The sequence below is a fragment of the Sinocyclocheilus rhinocerous genome, unplaced genomic scaffold (genome assembly GCF_001515625.1).
Source record: "Sinocyclocheilus rhinocerous isolate Xijiao unplaced genomic scaffold, SAMN03320098_v1.1 scaffold834, whole genome shotgun sequence".
Classification (NCBI taxonomy): Eukaryota; Metazoa; Chordata; class Actinopteri; order Cypriniformes; family Cyprinidae; genus Sinocyclocheilus; species Sinocyclocheilus rhinocerous.
In genome coordinates this window covers 790,353-814,126 of record NW_015645089.1, presented here as the reverse complement: position 1 = coordinate 814,126, position 23,774 = coordinate 790,353, and the positions used below count along the sequence as shown (strand labels likewise).

General features: G+C 34.5%; 1 pseudogene; it reads right to left on the bottom strand.

Annotated features, from left to right (window-relative positions):
- LOC107705758 (maltase-glucoamylase, intestinal-like) overlaps nucleotides 1–23,774 on the bottom strand; it is a 66,860-nt pseudogene that overhangs the window by 11,830 nt on the left and 31,256 nt on the right.

Genomic DNA, 23,774 nt, shown 5'->3' with positions numbered 1-23,774 from the left:
ATGCTGTTGTCTAGCGTGATTACATTGTGCTCCAATTATAAAATACAATTACAAAACTTGAATTATATATTTTAATGAATTATTATAATCCTATATAGATATACTAATGTAATATAATAAAATAAACAATAATAAAAAAACAATATAATATAATATAATATAATATAAAAAATACTTCCTACAGTTTTCAAGAAACATGACATATCGTTGCTGACAGTGACTGTTTTCAAAATATTGTAGCCTTTTTATTTACAAAATAATTTTTTCATTGTAGAAAATTTGTTCATTTGCACATTAAATAATTTCAAAGCCTTCATGATAAACACATTTGCCCATCACATCAGAATGTGAAGGCCTGCCCAATCTAACTATTAGTAAAATGAATGAATAATAATTTAGCCGTAAATAAAATTATCCACATAATGATGACCTTTCACCTGACGATCTCATCCGGGACGATCCCATACGTTCAGACACCTTTAATTTAGCACACTACTAGGATGCCTTCATAACGTCCGCGGCTGCCGGTAAGTGCAGTTCTCAGCGGAACGGTGTGCTTGTATACTTATATTATTGAATTATTATTATTTTACAAGAACGGCGTGAAGAGATCATGCACAGCTGTTGTTTATATTGCTGTTTGTAGCCTGTGGAAGTAAGGTTAGCTGCAGCAAGGGGCTATAATATTTTTGTTCAATATTTTCCTAATGACAATTTTATGATCAGTTTATAAAGGCTACTACGAGCACCTTCCCCAATTTTTGCAAAGTATTTAAAATTAAAATTAAAATAAAGCTATGTAAACACTTGCATTTTTACAACACTATAAGTGTGTCCCATCAGGTAATGAAAAGTTTGACACACACTTGTGGTCTTCATCCTCACTTGAACACTCGGGCCAAATACAGGAAATACATCATATAAGTAGTCAAGTGGTCAAGTCCAAAGACCGCAAGTGTGGGTATTTGGACAAGGCATTGGTCAAGGGGCCAGTTTTCTCTCATGTTTGATTGTGTCATTTAGTTCAGGTGTGTCTGGTTAATTACCCTCATTTGCTCCACTATATTAATTGTGTTCTGTTCTCTGTTTGTCGTCTGGTTTACTACGTCCCTACATGTGATTCTGCCTGTCCGTCCTGTGTTTGCCCTATTGTGGATTATTACAGACTATTGGCATTCATCTTCATCTTCTTTGTGCGTTTATCTCACCGTAGCGTGACACAACTAGATCAATAATGTCAAATGATTTGACAATTATTTATTATTCTTAAAAAAGCTTAATGCTCATGATTAAATCATATAAGAAATAACTAATCAAATTAAATACAAATAATAAATATTAAAATAAAATAATGTGCATTAATTGTGCTTTGCTATTTTGCAGCACCTAAAAAAAAAAAAAAATCATCTTCCACATAATTAGGATATACATTATTAAACATCATATATATTCTGATTGCTTGTCGGCTAGCATTTTTCCTTTCAGCCAAACTGTTTGTTGCTTCAAATTACTGTTACTGCAAACTAAATCAGTATGTGCGCATGTGGGAAACGCAGACAAACGCAAGCACAAACGATGCATTTTAAACCGTGTTTACCCCCACAATTCATAGCAAAACAGAACTGAATTTCAAATCAGACTGAATAGTTTCAGTTCGACTCAACACACACACACACCTGTCACAGCCGGTGTGAAGTGAAGCATAAGCAGCTGCAATTACCAGGTATCGTCCCCCTCTGCCCCTGGTCGTCAGTGGCGTACGAGTGAAGGGAAAATTGCGTGGGTGCGCCGCCGTGTCACCGAGTGTCACGTGGTGAAATGACTCGTGTGGAAGCGGCCTGTTATTGGGTCTGTCAGCAATTTAGCGTCGCGTTAAGATTGACAGTACAAGTGTGTGTGTGTGTGTGTGTGTGTGTGTGTTGAGATCAACCCAGGCCTTCTGCATCTCATATTTCAATCCCAGCATAGCATTTTTAAGAACAAAACCTCCATCTTAGAAAACTATTAGCTTTATTGCTAGCAAATTAGCATAATGGAAAGCTATTAGTATTGAGGGTTTATTTGACAAAATGCAGTGTCTGTCTAAAAGATGCCCATCTTAAGTTAAGCTTCACAAAAGTTTTATTTGAGGACTTTTTTTCTTTACTATAAATAATTTTTTAAATATATATATATATATATATATATATATATATAGGTTCATTTAATTCACCAATTAATTTATTGTGTTGTTCAAGTGAGATCATACTAAGTTAGACTATTTGTAGATTTCTCATAAATTTGCACGATGAAATTGAGACGTATTGAGAAAATAAATCATTGATAATAAAAACACAGTATTCTTCATCACAAAACTCCAGATATAATTCTATTTTTAATATTTCACATGAAATCATGTCACATCTGTAACCTGCATGAAAACAAAGCGTTAGTGTTCTGGATCAGCACGCGTCGATGTTTTCTTTGAGCTTTTGTCCCTAATCCTTGTTTTGTCTAATGTATTCCAGCATATAGACGTCGCAAACACTCACAATCACATGTCAATGCTTTGAAGTCACCTGAGTGTGCATTTCATCTTTCATGTCGTCTTTTTGTTGTTTCCCTCTATTTTATTTTTTTCATGAGTACTTTCCTCTGAATCCCAGTCTTTGTTTGGAGGGTTGGTTAAATCAAGACTACACTCTCTGTCTGTTTTTGATTTATTTGAATCAGATTGATTGTTTTAATGCACCTGACTTTTGACTGATGTCTGGATTGCTTGCTTGCAGGAAAGAAACAAAAGAAAGAAGCAAATATTACCATAAAATCAGCAAGTCAAATCAGTCACAGGCTTCCTGAGGTTTAAATCAGTTTATTGCAGTTTTAAAATCTTTCTCCACGTTACAGCTGTATTATTCTTTCATATATCGCTTAATGGACAGCGTTGAACTTCTAATGGTAAGATTAACACAACCAACTCAGGCAGAGCTGATGTTTATATAACACAGAAGTTTGAAACTTTGTATAAACTCCATAAATAATTGTATTTTTCCTCACTGCCTTACTAGAGAAGGAAAACTGCTCTTTTTCTTGTAAAAACCCTGGAAAGCAGGACCGCTGTTCTTCGCTAATTAAATACATGCTCTGGATAAACCCCTTTCACATAATTGAAAACCCAAATAATTACAGTCTCAGTCAGAACGGCTCCATCCTGTTTCATACTCGGATTAAAAAAAAAGCTCCTCAATTATCATTGTTTTTGGCTAGCATCTAAATATCGAAGGCACACCCTTCCCGCCCTCTTCCCTGCGGCGTCCATCTCTCCAGCTCGCGATGATTGCCAATTAGAGCAGAAATCAATTTACAGTCTCCATTGCTTAATTGATATCATTATGTTTACTGTAGAATGAATAATTGATTATTGTATCATTACTTCAAACTGTAGTCATGCGTGAAGCGCGCCCGGCAGGTAGCCGCCGCTGAGAGGTTTTCTCGTTAAAAAGCTGTGATTGTCGATAATTAAGGGTTATCATTATATTCCCACTTCCCCAAATGCTGGCATTACAGATCCAGCCTTCCAAGTTCGGACTGAAGTTTCACAACCATTAATAGTTTCTAATATCAGATCCAAAGCAAAAACAACGTCAACCATTTATTTTAGAAGAAATTATTTCATATTTTAAGGCCAGACGATATCCATAAAAAGCTTCCAGCAGAAATGCTAAATAAATTACTAGTTGACTGAACATTCATAAATAAAGGTAAATAATCATGCGATTGGCTCAAGCCCGTCTCTGTAGACTTGTGTCCATATCTATCCTGTGGTCCAGGTGAAAGAGTTTCGATGTTTCAGTTGGTGTGAAACATTTCAATGGCTTTTCGATGGTGTGAGATTAGAGAGAGTTAATCCAATAGAAAAATGCATTTTTCCAAACAAAATTAATGCTAAATTTAGCTTTACTTCACTTGCTCACCAATGGATGCTCTGCAGTGAATGGGTGCCTTCAAAATGAGAGTCCAAACAGCTGATATAAACATCACAATAATCCACAAGTAATCCACAGCACTCCAGTCCATCAGTTAACATTTTGTGAAGCCAAAAGCTGCATATGTTTGTAAAAACAAATCCATCGTTATGGTGTTTTAGCTTAAAACATTTGCTTTTGGCCAAAATACGAGTCCATAAAAAAATCAGTGCACAATAATTTTAGAAATCCAAACATTTAGTGAAAAAAACAGTATTTTGTGGGGAACAACTAAAAGTGTTGCACTAAATATGGTAAAATGTTACACATTGCTATTTGAATTATACAATCCATTAATGAAAAACATTCATGAATATATTTATTTATAAGTATATACTATAAAATTAAAATACATTTATTTTAAATGTATAGCATATTTTTTAATAAGGCAACAACATATGATAGATTCGATAGGACAAAACAAATACAGTGCGGCACGAAGCACTTACAATATGCGCATCTGGTGTGCAGAATTTCTGGACCTTGACAGTGTAATTTACTTGGCAGTCAATGGGACAGTCACAAGCCTCCCGGTTTTCTTCCAAAATATCTTAAATTGTGTTCTGAAGACGAACAAAGCTTTTACGGGTTTGGAACAACATGGGGGTAAGTGATTAATGACAAAAATTTTCATTTTGGGATGGAGTAACCCTTTAAAGCTACCTTATGGCTTCAGAAGTAACACTATAATACGCACAATCTCGGATATGGATCGGCCCCCTAGAGAAAGCTATATCATGGACATATTTTAACCGGAAACAACAGTTTGAAGTTAAAAATGTCTTAATGATGGATTTGTTTCTTACAAACATGCAGCTTTTCGTTTCATTAGAAGTGGTGTGGATTATTTGTGGATTATTGTGATGTTTTTATTAACTGTTTGGGCTCTCATTCTGATGGCACCCATTCACTGCAGATGATCTACTGGTGAGTACAACCCAGTCTCATAAAAATACGTACCTCTGGGTGCTTTTCTGCAACACCATTTTTTTTACCGTAAATTTTACGGATTTTTTTTACAGTGTACCCGATAGTGTTAACAAATGCAAAACTGATATAAAAATGCGTTTGTTGATGCAACCGTGTCATTTGTACTTACTTGTATGCAGATTATTGATATGAAGCTGGATATGTGCGGTGCTAACGTTCAAAAGCATCAGTTTTCAAATCTCCCAGCATATTAAAATTGTTTTGAAGTCATAACATGATATTCTTCAAGTAATTGTGCGAAAATTACGCTTTATTAATCAAAACTCTGTAAATGTGTGTGAAAAGGAATAAAAGGTGTCAGAGTTTTACTGCCTCTAGTGTTAATTTCTTTTGGAAACTGCAGTGATATGTACTTATTGGTACGTATTTCGCGTCTCGCGATAATGTGCCCCCTGGTACGTTTTTGCCACGAGACCAGGTTGGGTGAGTAAGCAATGTAATGCTTCATTTCTACAAATCTGTTCCCATGAAGAAACAAACTCCTCTACATCTTGGATGGCCTGATGGTGAGTACGTTTACTGCACATTTTAATTTTTTGGGTGAACTATTCCTTTAAGAGCTTAAACTCGTGTGTGATTACAGACCAATTCAGTCAATGACCTCATAATGGCATGATGAAGAAAAATAAAAGATGTTGGAGCGAATCGTTAGGAAACGCCACCTCTGATCTGACATACGCCACTGAGGGCAAACACACACATGGAGACAGATGGAGCTGCCTCGCCTCTTTTAGACTTATTATGCAGTCAGGAAATACTAAGAAAGATAAATGATTTGGTGTGGGCTGGAACACTAGTTATTCAGATTCACATGCACACAGTTTTTTTGTCATTTCCCCCCCTTCGATTCTTCTCATGACTCGTATAAATCTCAGTCTCTGGAGCTCCTGCCTGCAGTCTTATTAATAGAAATGGTGCGGTCGATGCACATACAACTTTTTAAATACTTTTTTTTAAACAGTCCAGGAGCTCAATGTGTATGGGCAAAGGTATGGAGGACTAGGAAAACATCTTACAAAAAATACAAGGAGGAATCAATGGGGTGAATGCATTCAGATGTTTACCTTCTAAATTATTCTCAATAGTGATTCTCGTTACTGTATTTTTTTTTATTATTATTGTCCTCAGCATAAATTAAAGGCAGAAAACAACTTCCATGATGTATAAACAATTTTAAGTTAAAATAAATAATTTTTAAGGACATTATAAATTCATATTTCTTTGGGGTGAATTATGACCAGGATAAATTAAACGTAGCAAATAAATACTTCTATGATGTATAAATTGAAAACAATCTAAATTATATAATTATTTATAATATTATTCATTTTATGATTTTTGTTTTTTAAATAAAAATATTAAAATCTCTATAAAAATTTAAAAAAATACTTATTTAAGTACTATTTATACTATTCTTAATTTTTAGGAAAATAATATTTCATAGAAATATTACAATTCGATCATTTTCAATATAAATAACATAAGCATTTATAAATTTCATATTGTCATAAAAGTAATATACAACATACTCGGCAAACACATGGCAAATACATAGCTTCAAGAACAATCCATTTAAAATGCATTTTGAAAGATGCATATAAAATGACCAAATTAAATAATTATTAAATATAATTTATACAATTACCTGGTATTTTACATTTTTAAACATTGCAAGGTAACATGATTTATTTACTTATATATTTTCCAATGTATAAAACTGAATAAAAATAAAATTGATTTTATTTTTTTAAGCAGCACCTCTTGTAGTCCACATAAAAGGTACCATTTTTTATAATTGTATCAGTGGTTTTGACAGCATGAATGGTAAATGAATGGTGAAGTATATGTTTGCATGAAGCACCTCACCTCAGCGTTATATGTGAATCCTAAGTCGGCATCAGGTTTCCCATTCACTTTCATGGTAACCCGAGTGACACGGCTTGTTACACCCCAAACCCTCACGACACCCAGGGTCAGTCTGTCAGCCTCGGCCAGCCCATTTACAGATACCTCGCTGGTAAGAGTACGCTATAAACATAATGACACAGCACAGCTGTTACACACACACGCCCATTTACAGTATGAGTAAAAATGCTATTTCAAATGATTAGTGCTGACATTAAACATTTGGATACATTACAGTAATAAATATGTGTGAGGAAAATGTACTTTATTATTATGAAAATAATGTCACAATGCAAAAAAAAAAAAAAAAAAGGGGGGAAAAAAAGGACATATGACCCGTTTCTTGAGATTCTCTCACTTAGATATTACTAGAACAGAATGAATAACAACAGAAAATAGTTGTTTCAGTATTTATGTAACATCTGTGCTGAGACAACTCAACCTAGCTGAGTCTGACCTCGTTTTACAAACAGTTCTCAACTCCATAGGGCCGTGTTTTCCCCACCGCTCGCTCAAATGATCTCAGCACATACGACATCAACCCCACAGGACATCCAGAGAGCTCTGACCTGGGCCAAGGGGCCTTGAGCTGCTACAGCATGAAACAGTTTTGGATCTGGATTTGTTTATAAATAGAGAGTGGCCACAGATGTTTGGCTTCAAGTGAGATGGACAATCTTGGACTCCCTAATCGATTTAATGAACACAGTCCAAATAAATCTGAAAGAACTGCACACTTCTTCAAAACATATTAACTTACATCAAACACAGAGAAAGATGTCAAGAGGTATCGGCCATTCTGGACAATATCTGTAAGGAGAAAGAATGAACAAGAAGATTAAGAGAGGAACCATTGTGATAAATGATTTTAGAATGATATACATAAAACTAAATAACAACATGCACAAAAGAATATATAAAGATAAACTTTCAGAACAGGGTTTTACTGATTGCATTGCTGATAAGACTTTAAATTAAAATATGTTACCAATAATAGTATTTACTATGAGAAAAAAAAAACAATAAATCCAACACAGGCTCATTGGAAATATGTGCGTCTTTGCTAAACTCCAAAAACATGCCATACATACATACAATTCACTCCAGTTTCAAGCTGAAATTAAAACCAGTGGCATTAATACGCTAACAACTTTTATTCCTTTTCACACAAGTTATAGTTACAGGGGCAGATTAGTGATTAATCAATACTTATTTTCACATGTTTTGCATTTTGCAGAATTGGTGTATTTCAACATATTTCCAATGAACCGGGCTGAATAAATAATTAATGGAATTGGAAACATCAAGCGAAGTCAAAACCATTAAATTCCCCATGATTCCCATTCCTACAGACACACAACCACACAAAACTCACCGATTCCCTCTCCATCATCCCAGAACAGAGATCCCTTTGCTTCACCTCCATCATTAAGAGCAACAATCAGACCCAGAGCATTCTGACGACTACAAGAAACAACAAAACACATTAAACATACATACAACAGATAAACATGCAACCACTCACATTTACATAATATTAATTATTCAGTGTTCAGACACTTGCTCATCTTGATAAACAACAGTGTGAACTCTTAAAGGAGGAGAAATTGGAAAATGGGCATATAAAGGAAAACTTGACTGTTTGTGGGGCAAGAAGCCTATGCAAGTATAGCAAAACAGCCTATTAAAGAGGTATTAACACAGATACGGCATCTCTTCACCTGTAGTGTGTGTTGTTCTCTGGTTTCTGCCAGGGCAGAATGTGGCCTACTCTCACATGCAGGTTAATTTTCTCTAACGGTGTATCCATATCCACAAACTCTCCTCCTGTTCTTATAGCTTTACCCTGGATGATAAATCACATACAGCTAGCTTCATTATAACTGGTTGATAAATTGACATGCTAATAAAGATTTGAATGCTTACTAATAAAATGCTTACTTGCATGTTGGTAAAATGCTTACTGTGTGGTAATCATACCAGACGCCATATGACAGGTATCCCTTGACCACAGTAACGCCCTTCACAAAACAAAATTAATGAGCAAACAATTCATAAATAACAACCCAAACAATAATAAGAACTGCAAGTCTCTCTTAACTGACTGAATATATACACATACTAAATAATAATAATAATAATAATAATAATAAAAAAATACATAAAAACATACTTTTAACTATATTTAAAAAAAACTATTTTAATATCAAAATAAGTAATATAATTTAAATGCATTAATGATGTAGTATAATATTAGAATATGCACAGCATAATATATAATAATACATTTAAATAAAAAAAAAAAATTAGTTAAAAAAAAAAATAACAATGAGACTGGTTTTGTGGTCCAGGGTCATATATATATATATATGACCCTGGACCACAAAACCAGTCTTAAGTCGCATGGGTATATTTGTAGCAATAGGCAAACAACACATTTCATTACACCAAATACACAAAATAATGTTCTTTTTAGCAGCATCATATGACCCCTTTAAGTAACGTCAATAGAATGTTTGTTCAAAGTTATATAGTATTTAATAATGTTCTCTAGACGTTACCACAAAACATTATATGACTCAAAGATGAAAAAGGGTTTTCAAGCATCAAAACAATAAAATTATAATGCAGCTTTAATTTTTTTCATACATTAGAATGTGCCCTGTTTAATTTTTTTTTTTTTTTTTCTGAGCAACCACTAGGTTTTACTACTAGGTTTTACCACTAGCGTGGGCTTCGTACATCAGTGTGTACAAATACGGCAGGAGGGTGTAGCGAATGTTCAGCACATCACGAGACACCGCAGCAAACTCCGGTCCCCAGGCCACGGGACCCTGCCTCTGTCAAACATCACAAAACTCATCAAACTACAGTCATTCAACACTGCTGAAGAAAACCTGAATGGATTCTCATGCAAAGCTCACTCCTCCTTCCTTGCAATGTACATGCTAGGATAGTTTTATTATTTATTGTGATATATTTTTAAAAATGTTTTCCTTACCAGTTTTGTCTTGAGCCTGCTCAATAATTGTATGGAACTATTTTAAATACAGTTGCTTTTCAACAATATTTATTATGTAAATTTGAAGTGATCAGATTAAATAAATTAGAATTTATTGGAAAAAGATTATTTAATAATAATAATTAAATAATAATAAAATATCATTATATATATATATATAACTTTTTTTCTGGAGTATATAGCATTAGAAATGTAATGGGTACAGTTAATATCAATATTTCATTAACTATTTGTATTTTGTATTATCTCTCAGTAACTGATTTATTTATGATCTAGCTGCAAACAGATAGATCTGGAACAACATCACATGTCCTGCATTATGCATTGTGACACCATGGGAATAAATACTTTAGCCCTGAACTATATTTCATATTTGCGCAATCCAAATCTGTACAGCTGTGTCCCGCTCAATCCAGACATAACTGTACACCCCGTTCATCATCTGTGCCCGTGTGTGTGTGTGTGTGTGTGTGTGTGTGTACAGACTGAATGTTAATCGTCTGTCAGACAGCGAGAGGCTGTGGCCTGTGTGCGGGTCTGAGTGCTGTTAAGAGCAGTGGGTGTGAGTTAATGTGCTCACAGATATAAAGGTGAACTATATCTGATAATTATTTCTCAAGTGCCACACATTCACAGGTCTGACCACTAATGCATGCGTGCTAACACTTAAACATGAACTAAACACTTTATGAAGTGAGAACTCCTCTCAGTTTCTGTATGTTATACTAAGGCCTAAAAAAGCTCATCTAAATGTCCTTAAAACAAGCTGAATAAGATATTAAAGCTCATTTTCAGAGAATGTTTCTAGAATAAAGCTATATTTTGTCTTATTGAATTGTTTTTCACCTGCTTATGGTTAAAAGAAGTGAAAAAATATATGCCATTGCCTCAAAATAAAATACTTTTACAGTATATTAAACATAAATTCTCTGAAAATTAGCCTTAATATCTTATGCAGTTTTGCTTCTTCTAAACTTATCTTGCTCAAAGGATATTTGAATGCGCTTAAAACTGGAAAACTCTTTAAGAAAAAGATTTTTGCATATAAACATGATTTCATCAAGTCCATTAAACGTTTTTAGGGTTAAAAGGGGAAAAAAAACTGACTATATATAGTAAGTCTTTTTGTAGGAAATAACATTAACATTAACAAGTACTGATTTTTTTATTTAACACAAATTTGACAAAAAAACTTAAACTTATTTTACTGAAATACTTATACAACATTTCTTATTTTCATTTACTTGATGTACTAAAACAACTAAAACTAAATTAATTAAAACTTAAATAAAAAAATAATAAAACCTATATAGATATATTTAAAAACAATGCTAATATATATACACACACACACACACACACACACACACGTATTCAAACCCCTTAATATTTTTCACATTTTGTTATGTTGCAGCCTTATGTTAAACTGCTTTAAATTACTTTTTTTCCACATCAATCTACACACCATACACCATAATGGCAAAGCAAAATCAGAACTGTAACAACTTTGTAAATTTATAAAAAATAAAAAACTGAAAGAAGTACATTGCATAAGTATTCAAACCCTTAACTTAATTGAAGCATCTTTACAGCCTCAAGTCTTTTTGGGTATATATTCGTTTTTAGGAAAATATAGATAAAATCTATAATAGTATCTCAATTATACTAACAACAATGCACAGTAACAGACACAGATAATAACATTATTTCATTAAATATTTGTATTATCTAAATAATTTATTTAATAAATAATTAATAAAAACCATAGATATATGACTACTACAAAAAAATACAAAAACAATAAAATAGCTAAAACTTTAACAATATTTTATTGTTTTTTAACAATATTTTACAATATTGATAAAACTATAAGTTTATAAAATAACAATCTGTTATGTTAAGTTGAATTTGTTCAAAACTCTAACCTGAAGTATTGAATAATAATAATAATAATAATAATTGTACATCGGCCCCACATGTCCCCTGTCACATCCATCAATTTTCTGAGCATGATTAAGCTTAATAAAACCAAAATGGCTTGGTGAAATTGTCATAAAAGCTGTACTGTAAAATAATAATAATAATAATAATAATAATAATAATTTATTTGTTTGTTTGTTGAAAGGCATACTGATATATAATCACTAATTGTTTTTGGCCATGTTGTGCACCCCTACAAATATTACAATAGTAATATTTATTATTTAGTTTAATAATTTACCTTTAAAAAGAAAAGCAGAAGTTATTATTTTCTCTCATTTAAATACTCATTTCTGTATTTTACAATAGTAATGTCTTTAGTTTAATATTTTTTAATAATAATATTAATATTATTATTATATTATATTTTACAGGCATATTGATATTTAATCACTATTTTTTAAATCATATTGCACACCCTTACAAACAAGCTCAGCAAAGCTTTTTTTTTAAATCACATTTTGAATTGAAATTTACAGATTTTAATAATGAAAAAAAAAAAAATTTCCACCAAATTTCTGTATCAAAATCCCCATTTTTAGATCCACAAATTATGATAATGTGATGAAAAGCATAATATATTTTTAAGGGAAAAGAGCTCTGACACAATTTGACTGATTAAACTAACCTCGTACCTAGGCTTAGAATAAGATTTAGTCAAGTTTTGTTTAACACTGGTTTAAAAATCCTAAATCTGTCCATAAAAAAGCCAATGCATGAATAAAGCTTCTCTATAGCTGTGTTCTTACTGGCATGTTGATGGTGTTGTGGTTTCTGGAGAGCGGATAGAAAGCTCCAAGCTGCATCCAGCGCAGGCACATCTCGTATTCAGCAACGTTAAAGAAGCCGCAGATATCAGCACCGGTCTGAAATGCAAGCGAAAATGGAGAATGAGAAGGGAAAAGACACATAGAGAGAGAAAAACACAAATGTAGATCTCTGTAAAAACAGGGCCACAAGAGTCAACTCCAAAACATTAATAAATAAACTCTAGAGGCAGTGTAATGGCTGCATGCTAGTGTAATGCGCCCAATTGAACTAAAAACATTGTTTGATAGGAAATAAAGCACAAATGAAAAATCAATAGCAAGTGCTGCGGCAGGACTAGAGAGGCACTTACGTAAGGGATGCCAAATATGCTGAACTCCATCATGCCTGAAAGAGGGAGAGAGAGAGAAGGAGTTTGGTTTTCATGGATACAGATATCCAGTTCATGCACTGAACTGTACAGTAGATGTTCAACAAAAACAGCATGTTTACTGAGGGAGGTGGGTCAAAAACTTAAGGATAAGGACAAACAATTTTTACATAAAACAAAAGAGCTGATTGCCCATGTAAAACTTGTTGCCATGTTTTTTGAGTGTTCTGGCTGGTTTGTTACTGGCCTGTTTTAAGAAGTCTCTATAATAATCTGAGGCAAGGTTGTCTTGCTGTCCTTAATTTGATTTCAAGTTCTGTTGTTTTCAGTTTTGCACTTGGTTTTCTGCGTTTTGTTTTGTTTTTTTTCACTTGCATATCTCTGCTATCTTTTCTTTGACTCTTGCACCATATTTAAAAAATGTCAGGACATTTTTGATGCCTCAGAAGACCAATACATTGAAATTCTCATTGCAAAACTTTCCCATTTAGTTCCCATTTAGCATACAATATCATTCAAAAGTTTTGGTTTATGAAATAAGTCTCTTATGCTCACCAAGGCTGTATTTATTTGATTAAAAATACAATTAAAACACAATAAACGTGGAATATTTTTCTATTTGAATATATTGTTAAATGTAATTCACTCCTGTGATGCAAAGCTGAATTGTCAACATCATTACTCCAGTCTTCAGTGTTACATGATCCCAATATGCTGATCTGCTGCTCCAGAAACATTTCTGATTATTATCAATGATGAAAACTTTGTTTGTATGTTGCTTCATATTTTTGTTGAAACCGTGACACATTTTTTAAATTGATTGTTTGATTAATAGAAAGTTCAAAAGAACAGCAATTATTTTAAATATATATAATAAATGTCTTTACTGTCACTTTTGATCAACTTAATGCATCATTGTTGAATAAAAATATATTAAAAAAAAAAAGAAAAAAAAAAACAAATTACTGACCCCAAATTTTTTAACAATAGTGCATACTAAATATGAGCACTAGCGATGCTTATCTTCCCACTAATGAATAAACACATACCTATGATGGACTTCAGAAGCTGGTCCCAGGCGGAGTAGTTGTCTCCCAGCCAATGTGCTGCCCAGCATCCACTAGATGGGTATGTTGACCGGGTAACTACAACACCTCTCTTTCCAGTGGTACTAAGCAAAGCACTGGGAAATACACACAAAAAAAACAGGATTTAAAACTCATTCCAGAACAACCAAGTAATAAAATAGTAGCGAATACAGAGGAACAGAAAACTCACTCATAAGTGGGTTTTGTGTGAGCCCAGCCGTACAAGTTGTGGACATCGTAATGCTTGACGCATGTGCCGTTGGCCAGGATCTGCTCGCTGTTCATGCATAAAGTCTTGTGCTTCAGAAATCTGTGCATGGACTGCACAGAAAAGCCAGATAGTGCTAAATACAAGTGTAAATGTTGACCATCGTGCACTCATAGGAACTTACGGGGCATGTATGGAGGATTTTCCGAATCTTTATTCCCTAGACAATTTTCTCCAACGGTGCCATGCACAAAACTGGCCGGCTCATTCAAGTCCTTCAGAAAGCAAAACACAATGACAAGGTTATCATTCAAAGAATGCAAAGGAGAAAATGGTGACCATATGCAAATGAGCGCATAAATAGGGCATGACTATGCAAAACTTTCACTTGTTCTTGCACAGCACACCATGACTTTCCACAATCAACAACAAGATTTCAACAACATTCCTATGAATCTATAATTTTCCTCAGATTTTTGAGGTATTTATCGGTTACGGTTAGAGTTAGATGTGTTGCTTTAAAGCAACAATGGCGTGTAATGGCACATATGTGCTCAAAGAATATATTTTACCATTTTAATTCATAAAACTGACTGCTTACTTGTCTGCTTACCCCTAGTAAAAAAAGTTATATTTAAAATACATTTATTTAATACTAAGTATAGTTTAAACCTATTAACATATTTACTGACATATCGCTCGAGACTTACTGATATGAAAATTATAATTAAACTTTATTTGGATTACTACTTGTGCACAATGCACATTTCTTAATATTAAACCTAAAATGTGTTTTAATGTCACTATTGATGAGGATTATATGATCTTTGAATAATATCAGTCTTTAAATGCAAGATATTTAAAGTGTACCTGAAGTATACTTGCAATAATTCCACTTTAGCACAATCAAATATACTTCAGTATATCTTTAGTTGGACTTCAGCACTAATACCACACAATTTAATGATTACTACATGCTGATTGGATATTACAGTAGTACAACATGCTAATTTGTGTGTATTTCCCAGTACACAATTAGTTGTTCCAATTTAACAGACTAAGTATACCAGTTTAGTATACTAAAAGTACAATTGCAGGGTATTTTTATGAAGTACATAAATATGTAAATGTCTGTAGTATACTTGGCATGAAATAAATGTATTTCAAATACATTTTAGTATAGCTATTTTTCATTAGGCACATGAAACTGTCTGCTTAATATCTGCTAACACTTTATTCTGATGGTCCTCCAACATTTTATTGACTGTAAGTAACTTCGCAAGTAGGCTACATGTCAAGTTACATTACAAACCATAATTCTAACAGTCTTCTAATGAGAGCTAGTTGATGTTTTTGCTAAATCCTAAGAGTTAGTTGGCATACTTATTAGTTACTTGTAGTTATCAGAATGTCTAATCGAAATAAAGCATACGTTTACATTTATTTGCTTTTCATTCCAACATGAAAATGAAAAAGACAAAGCACTCACGATCCAGAGTCCGTCAAACATCATGATGTTGTTGTAAATGTCTTTAATCTGCTCTCGCCACCACTCTGCTGTACTGGTCTTGAAGAAATCAGGGAATGCTGCGAAAGCTCTGAATAGCTGAAAGTTTAAGTGAAACAAACATTATTAGAATTGCTGCAGGTTGGATGCAGTGCTTTAATGATTACTACATGCTTTTTGGATATTACAGTAGTGCAAAATGCTAATTTGTTTAAATAATAATGTGCTGATTCACTTCTGCTCTGTTCTCATTGGCTGTTGGTGCGTCTTCTACATGCTGATATAATAGTGGGTGATATAGTATAACACTATTATGTGCTAATTGGCCGATGGTGTGTCTTCTACATGCTGATTGGTTGATAGTATCTATGATGTCACCTTCATCTCTCTTGACTGCATTTGCAATTATAGTCCATTGTACTGATGATTTCAGAATGAATAGACTTGGATAGGGGGAACAAGAGAAAAGATGTCCGGTTCGCTGATTAAAGAGATATAGAAAGAGTGTGATTTATAGAGAAAGATAATGAAGTGAGAGAGGCAGATACCTCTACTTGAGTATCCCAGTCCAAAGAATTGTCCACAGTGATATTGGGATAGTCAGGCCATACCTATGACAGACAGAAGAGAAGACTTTGACAAGCCTTACACTGTACATTGATGAGTTGATTTATACACGTTTTAATTTGCCTCTGTTCATAGAGCTTTTTATACAGATGCTGAGGTTTTTTTACGTTGGATAGAATATGTGATCTCTGACCCAGTTTGTTTGCTGGCTTCCATGGCTGCGGTACGCTTAATTGTACACCAACTGGCAACGTGGGGTGCCAAAATACTATTGGGTAAATTGGCAGAGGGCAGAGTCACACAGACCAAAACAAAAACAGACATTCCGACACATTTGATATTAGAATACCTGGCTGATGTGCTGTTTTTCAAAGAAAAAAGTATGTGAACTTAGCATGTTTCCTGGATTTCTGCAACCGTATTATGGTATTTTATGCTTTAGTGCAGTCAAAACAGCACCTTTAACCTCATTTAACTTGAACTCTGAATTCTGAATTCTTCCACAAGCATTTGAAAATAATCAACACATTTCCACTTCATCACCATTTTGGAGATGATGTTCAACTTCTCACTAAAGTACGGGTTAATTAATTCGCCTTCCAGTGGTTATTCCCAATTAAGAATAAATTGGAAAAAATCCAATTTAGGACTTTCGTAATACAGCATAACAAATCATAATGACATTATCTTTGATGCCAATGACATCATTTTTGAAGGGAAAACAACAGCCCAATTAGTATTGAGGATTAGCAATGGATTTGATGATCAGTGCCGTTTTTTTGGCATCATTTGGTTTGTTTCATTATAAAACATCCATCCTGTTTGAGAAAATTATGGAAATTGGTATGACAATATACAATTTTAAAAAATGCTTTAAAAACTTGTTTTTTTATGTAAGCTAACTGTCAAACCATCACTGAGCAATGGCAAACATACTGTATTTATATGCTAACAGGCATAGATAATCGTGCAGATAATTGTATTATACTTCTTTAAATAACAACACAAGCAAACCAAGCTACAAACAGAGTTCAAGGTACTGCAGAACACGAAGGACCTCAAACTCGTGCCACAGAGCAGAGCAAAATATACTGTCAACAAAACTATGAGGCATCGACTCAGAATCAATATATGTTCCTCTTCCTCCTTGTGTTTGTCATACCTTTCCCAACACAATGTCATTGCTGAACTCAGGAGGCCATTTGATGAAAACGTCTTTTTCAATCCCGGTATCAAATGCAGGGTAGGAGCCTTTTGTCTCATTGCCTCATCGCTGGGTCCTGAAGCACACAAACAAACAAAGCATGTAGTTCTGGTACAGAATACATTTCTCTGCATGCTTCTGGCCAGAATAAGAAGACCGTATGATGTCAGACTACATCAATCGCTCTGTTCTCATTACAGTTACCACTTAATGGAAACAACTTTGTTTTTCCCAGTAATTGAGAATAGTTTGCACCAGGATGAAGATGAAACGCATTCCCTCAGCCCTCATCTGGTCCACCAGAGCAGGCAGTCCTTTAAAGTTCACTTGGTCCAGCGTAAAGTCCATCTGCCTCTCCATGTAGTCAATGTCTGCATATTGCACATCCTTTAAGGGATCAAAGGTCAATTATTATGATTATTAAACTTAAATGTGAACTTCCAAAGTGACTGAGTAATTGAGCGCAAACTTAGCAATGCCTTTTGGTTTGAAACCAAAATGATGGTATTATGTTGTAAGCAGCTGCTATGCATTTGTTAAGGTGCTCTGGGTGGTTGGGATGGGATATTTTCACAATATCTAAAATCCCTTGAAAAATAAACAGCAGACAGTGCAAGACGAGTACAATACTAAGAGTTACGGGTTTGTTCAAATTGTTAGCTCAAACTATGAGCAATTATAAATACCAGTGATACTTTTCTTAGAAGAAACTTCTAATAAAAGGACCATGAAGGCATTTTTATGAACGTTATGAGTCGGTGACTCACTCCAGTTACCACTTTAAGTCTTAATACAGCTACAGAATGTTGAGTTTTTATCATTCAGGTTGCACATCCCAGCAAAATAACCGGTTGAGGTATTTAAAGTGAGAAACACAATATTCCTGAAGTTCTAATGCAAGTTTTGAAGGTCGGTGAGAGTTACGTAACTGTGTTTATTGTTGTGTTCAGAAGGAGACTGAAAGACACATGCACAAACTACAAGATGAGATTCTTACATAAGGTATTTGAGCTGCTTTCATGTCTCTGTAAAGATCTGCGATTTCCGTATCGTTGGAGTAGACGTAGCGGCAAAGCTGGAATCCGAGCGACCAGTAGGCTGGAAGAACCAGGTGGCCGATCATCTGTCAGACAAAATGCACAAACCGAGAGAAAAATATTTTACATTTTATGCAAATACATTTTAGGACATAAATATTCAAGTGGCTTAAGAGAATCTAATAGCCCCTTCTGTCTATGTGACAAGCGAGCTTCCTTTAGATCAATATTTATGTATTTCATTTATGCATGCGAGTTTTCAGATGTTATTTTGTGTGTGTGCTTAGATTGAGTACACTGTGGGCAATGAGGCAGAGAGACTCCAGCTGCTAAACCTCATCAAGCCAGGAAACAAACACACACACACACACACCTCAGTGTACTGCTGAACCACTTCTTCTGGAGTGGATCCCATCACCATGTAGAAGTCCAAGATACCTCAGATGGTGCGGTAGGTCAGAGCTGGAGAAGGCTGGAAGGTCACATCTAAGAGCAAAACAAAAAAAAAAAAAAGGATGACATCCCTGTGACTCAATGTGTCGCATCAGCTTATTTTTTACACACACTTACAGTCTCTGAACAGCAATTGTGGATTCCCTCTAACACTTATGACAGACAGCACACTGAACACAGTTTATGACAAGTTTTACATCTTAAGGGTCACATAAAATTAAAATGAGAGTTTTGTGGTTTTAAGTCCATGTCTATGGTTTGAAAACCCTCGCAATAATATGTCCAGTTAACAATTCACCCCAAAATCAAAATAGAAAAATGTGCAATTATATATTGGATAAGGAAAATGAAGCCTGTTTGTAACACTTTACTATGTGTTTACTTTTAATATTTTTCAGATTTTTTGTTAATCAAAAATAATTCCCATTATATTTTTATTATTGTAACAATATTTCACTGTAAAACAGTATAATATAATATTTTTTTCACATTTAAATGAACAAGTATAAATTAAAAAATAAAATTCTCAAAAGAATGCAAACCATCTCTTTAAAAAAACTACACAATTATAATAAAAATTATAATTTAATTAAGTTTATTTTCTTTCGATAGATAGATAGATAGATAGATAGATAGATGTGCATCTAAAAAAAATTTAATATTGTGAAAGTTATTTTTTGTAACTTATTTCAAAAAGTGAATCTTTCATACATTCTAGATTAATTACATGTAAAGTAAAATATTTCAAAAGTTTTTTTTGTTTACATTTTTATGATTAGAGCTTACAGCTCATGAAACTCAAATCTGGTATCTCAATATTAGAATATTTCCTAAGATCAATCAAAAAAAGGATTTGCAAAACAGAAAAGTTCAAGTTCTTTAAAGTATGTTCATTTATTCACTCACTCAATACTTGGTCGGGGCTCCTTTAGCACAAACTCCAGCATCAGTGAGGTGTGGCATGGAAGCGATCAGCCTGTGGCACTGCTGAGGCACTATTGAAACTTCAGCTCGTCTGTATTGTTGGATCGACTGTCCCTCATCTTTATTTTGAAAATATCCCATAGATTCCATATGGGGTTCAGGTCAGGCATGTTGGCTGGCCAATCAAGCACAGTAATATCATGGTCAGCAAACCACTTGGAAGTGGTTTTGGCACTGTGGGCAGGTGCTAAAGTCCTGCTGGAAAAGGAAATCAGCATCTCCATGAAGCTTGTCAGCAGATGAAAGCATAAAGTGCTCCGAAATCTCCTGGTAGACGGCTGCATTGACTTTGATAATACACAATGGACCAACACCAGCAGACGTCACGGCACCCCAAATCATCACTGACTTCGGAAACTTCACACTGGACTTCAAGCAGCTTGGATTCTGTGCCTCTCCAGTCTTCCTCCAGACTCCAGACCTTGATTTCCAAATTAAATGCAAAATGTAATTTTTCCTGAAAAGAGGACTTTGGACCACTGAACAACAGTCCAGTTCTTTTTCTCCTTAGCCCAGGTAAGATGCTTCTGACGTCGTTTCGGTTTCAGAAGTGGCTTGGTAGCCCTTTTCCTGAAGACGTCTGAGCGTGGTGACTCTTGATGCACTGACTCCAGCTTCAGTACACTCATTGTGAAGCTCTCCCAAGTGTTTGAATCGGCATTGCTTGACAGTATTCTCAAGCTTGCGGTCATCCCTGTTGCTTGTGCACATTTCCTACCCAATTTCTTCCTTCCAGTCAACTTTGCATTTGCAACTTTTCAACTGTGACTTACCCTCTTTGTGGAGGGTGTCAATGATTGTCTTCTGGACCATTGCCAAGTCAGCAGTCTTCCCCATTATTGTGGTTTCAAAGAACAAGTGATACCCGGAATGTATACTGTAGGGATGGTCATTTAATGAAACTCAGATGTAAATATTCTAATATTTTGTGATACTGGATTTTTGACTTTCATGAGCTGTAAGCTCTAATCATCAAAAATTAAAACAAATACTTTTGAAATGTTTTACTTTATATGTAATGAATATAGAATATATGAAAGTTTCACCTTTTGAAATAAGTTACAAAAAATTTACTTTTTCACAATATTCTATTTTTTTTAGATGCACCTGTATAATTCCCTTTATTATCAGTAATAATTACTATTAAATTCTCATTACTGTAGCAGCTTTTCTTTATTTTTAATTTCTTAATAGGCCTAAAATTCTTCTGTGAAGTAATTGGCTTTAATATATTCATTATGAATGTGTCTTATAAATAGTAAGAAAAATAAATATGAATAATATAAATAATATTTTTTTTATTCATTAAATTAAATTTATTTTCCAACTACGATTTAGTTGTGACGTAACTGGCTTTGATTTATTATTTTGAAAGTGCCTTTATTGCTTTTGTCTGTGCACAAGCTGCCAAATGTGATTTTGCTGAACTGTGACAAAAAAACTAAACTATTAGCTATTTTAAAAAAAGGAAAGAGTCCTTCAGTATGTACATTCCCAACTTCCTTTTACAAAAGAAATGGGGCTGCCCTTGACTAAAGATTTGTCTGGTCGACTAGTAGTCGTTCATTTGAAGCATTAGTTGACTAATCACATTTATTAATAAACCGTTTAAATCATAATAATGAGCCTTTCATTGCCTACATTGTCTATTGCTTATAAGCACTCAAGCACACACATAAAGCTTGCCACAGAGCACCGGCAGAAGTAATGATTATGAATGTGTCAGGGAAAAACAGTAAGGAGGCTGCATTAACATTTTAATAATTCATAAATGATAAACTAGTGCTTTCTTTGTTCTCGATTTAAGAGAGATTACCTCGGCGACACGGACTCGTCATCTCCGCAGTAGTGATGCGCCTGTATGCATGTTTCATACAGATTACATAATCGGAGAATATTTGTCTTCCATTTGAATTGGTTTATTTGAAAGTAGACATTTCACTTTCTATATAGACACATTTTTTTAGGTCTATAAGGCAAACATACATGGAGTTTCAGAGTTTCACGCTCAAGTTCACCGAGACCGAGACGGCAGAAAGCGCATCCTGTTGCTTTCATTATTTTACAAAAGTGCAATGTTTTGTTGTTATTGTGAGTCCACATAAATAAACGTAGAGTCTTTACCAATTCGAACGATGTATTACTCTTATCTGTATGACCAAAAATAAGGGTGTATTTTAAGAGCAAGTGAGCACACCGGCACCTCCATCTGTCCTGCAGTGAGCGCTGCTGTTCAGCTTTCACACACACCGCACAAACACTTCAATATAGCGCACATTTCTCTAGGTTAACATTAGATTGAGCGGCCATGTACAGTTGCTAATACTTACATATTTCAGATAAGCCATATTTGAGGTCGATGAATGATAGGTGAGCGTTTGGATGTCCTGCCCGATGTACTGTATAGCCTACCACATAGACCAGCCGTTAACGATCTGCGTGACTTCGCCAATGTGGATTTTATTTTTTTTTTTCTGCGACTAAGCAACTAATACAATTTTGGTCGACCAAGCCTCTTCTGGTCGACTAACGGTTAGTCGACTATTATGGGGCAGCTCTAAAAAGAAATATGTCAACACATGCAATAAAACTTTCAAATCATTTCAGAGGTCTTTAAACGCCTCCATAACTGTCCATTTCTGCGTCATTCTGTATGTGTTGAGGTGTTAAACACATCTGCATTCAAATTGAAGGGCACTACTTTGGACTTCTCTGGGTAAAGTGAACCACATCAAAGCTATTCTCCTGCTGCGGTTCTCAGGATGCTCATTTATTCAACTGCCTGCACGTGTGTGTTTATGTAAGAATTTAAATGTGTGTGTGTGAGTGTTTGTGAGATGGTGATTGAATGCAGAAGACTTTCTGAGAGCACAACTGTTAAAACCCCCTCTCAGCAGCACCATTATGTGTAAGCAGCTCAAGAGAAACTCCTGCAATAAGCATAAGCGTTCCTCACACTAAAGCTCAATGACAGCCTCTCGCCTCTGATAAATAGCGTCCGCTATTATCACGACCTTAAGACCTGCTGACAAAACTCACGCCAGCGTTGGAGCCTGTAAGCGATGGACTTATTTGTTCCAATGCTAAAGATGCAGCAAGTGGCTGACTGACGAGTTTTAGTCTCATAAATAGACAATAAAAACATTGTTCCTGGAGATACTGTGGTGCCCTTTACATAAACAGAAATGTGAAGGGCACATACAACTGTGTTTTTTACAACTTAACCCTTTGTCATACATAAAAGTCTGGAATGTCTTTGTTCTGTTCTACAATTGTGATGTTTTTCTCGATTCTTTCCAATGCATTCTGCGATTGTCATCTAAATGAGGTATTTTACAACATCATAATGTTTCTGCCGACCAATTGGAACTGATTTTGCACCAAAAGCATGTATATGAATCCGTGTATCATTCGATCATTCGTTTTTTGATTTAATATTGAAAGTAGAAAAATGAGAAAACAACTCCTTTTTCGTTTTTTTGTTTTTTTCCAAAAAACGAAAAACGAAAATTCAGCTTAAATTTTCGTTTTTCGTTCATGGGTGGAAAAATTAATAAACAGCTTGAATATTCGATTTCTACACGTGGGCGGGAATTAAACGCCCCTTTCTGCTGATTGGTCAGCCGAAGATCAGTTCTTCCACAGTATCATGCAGCAGAATAATAGTCCTCCACTGCTGCAGTTGTA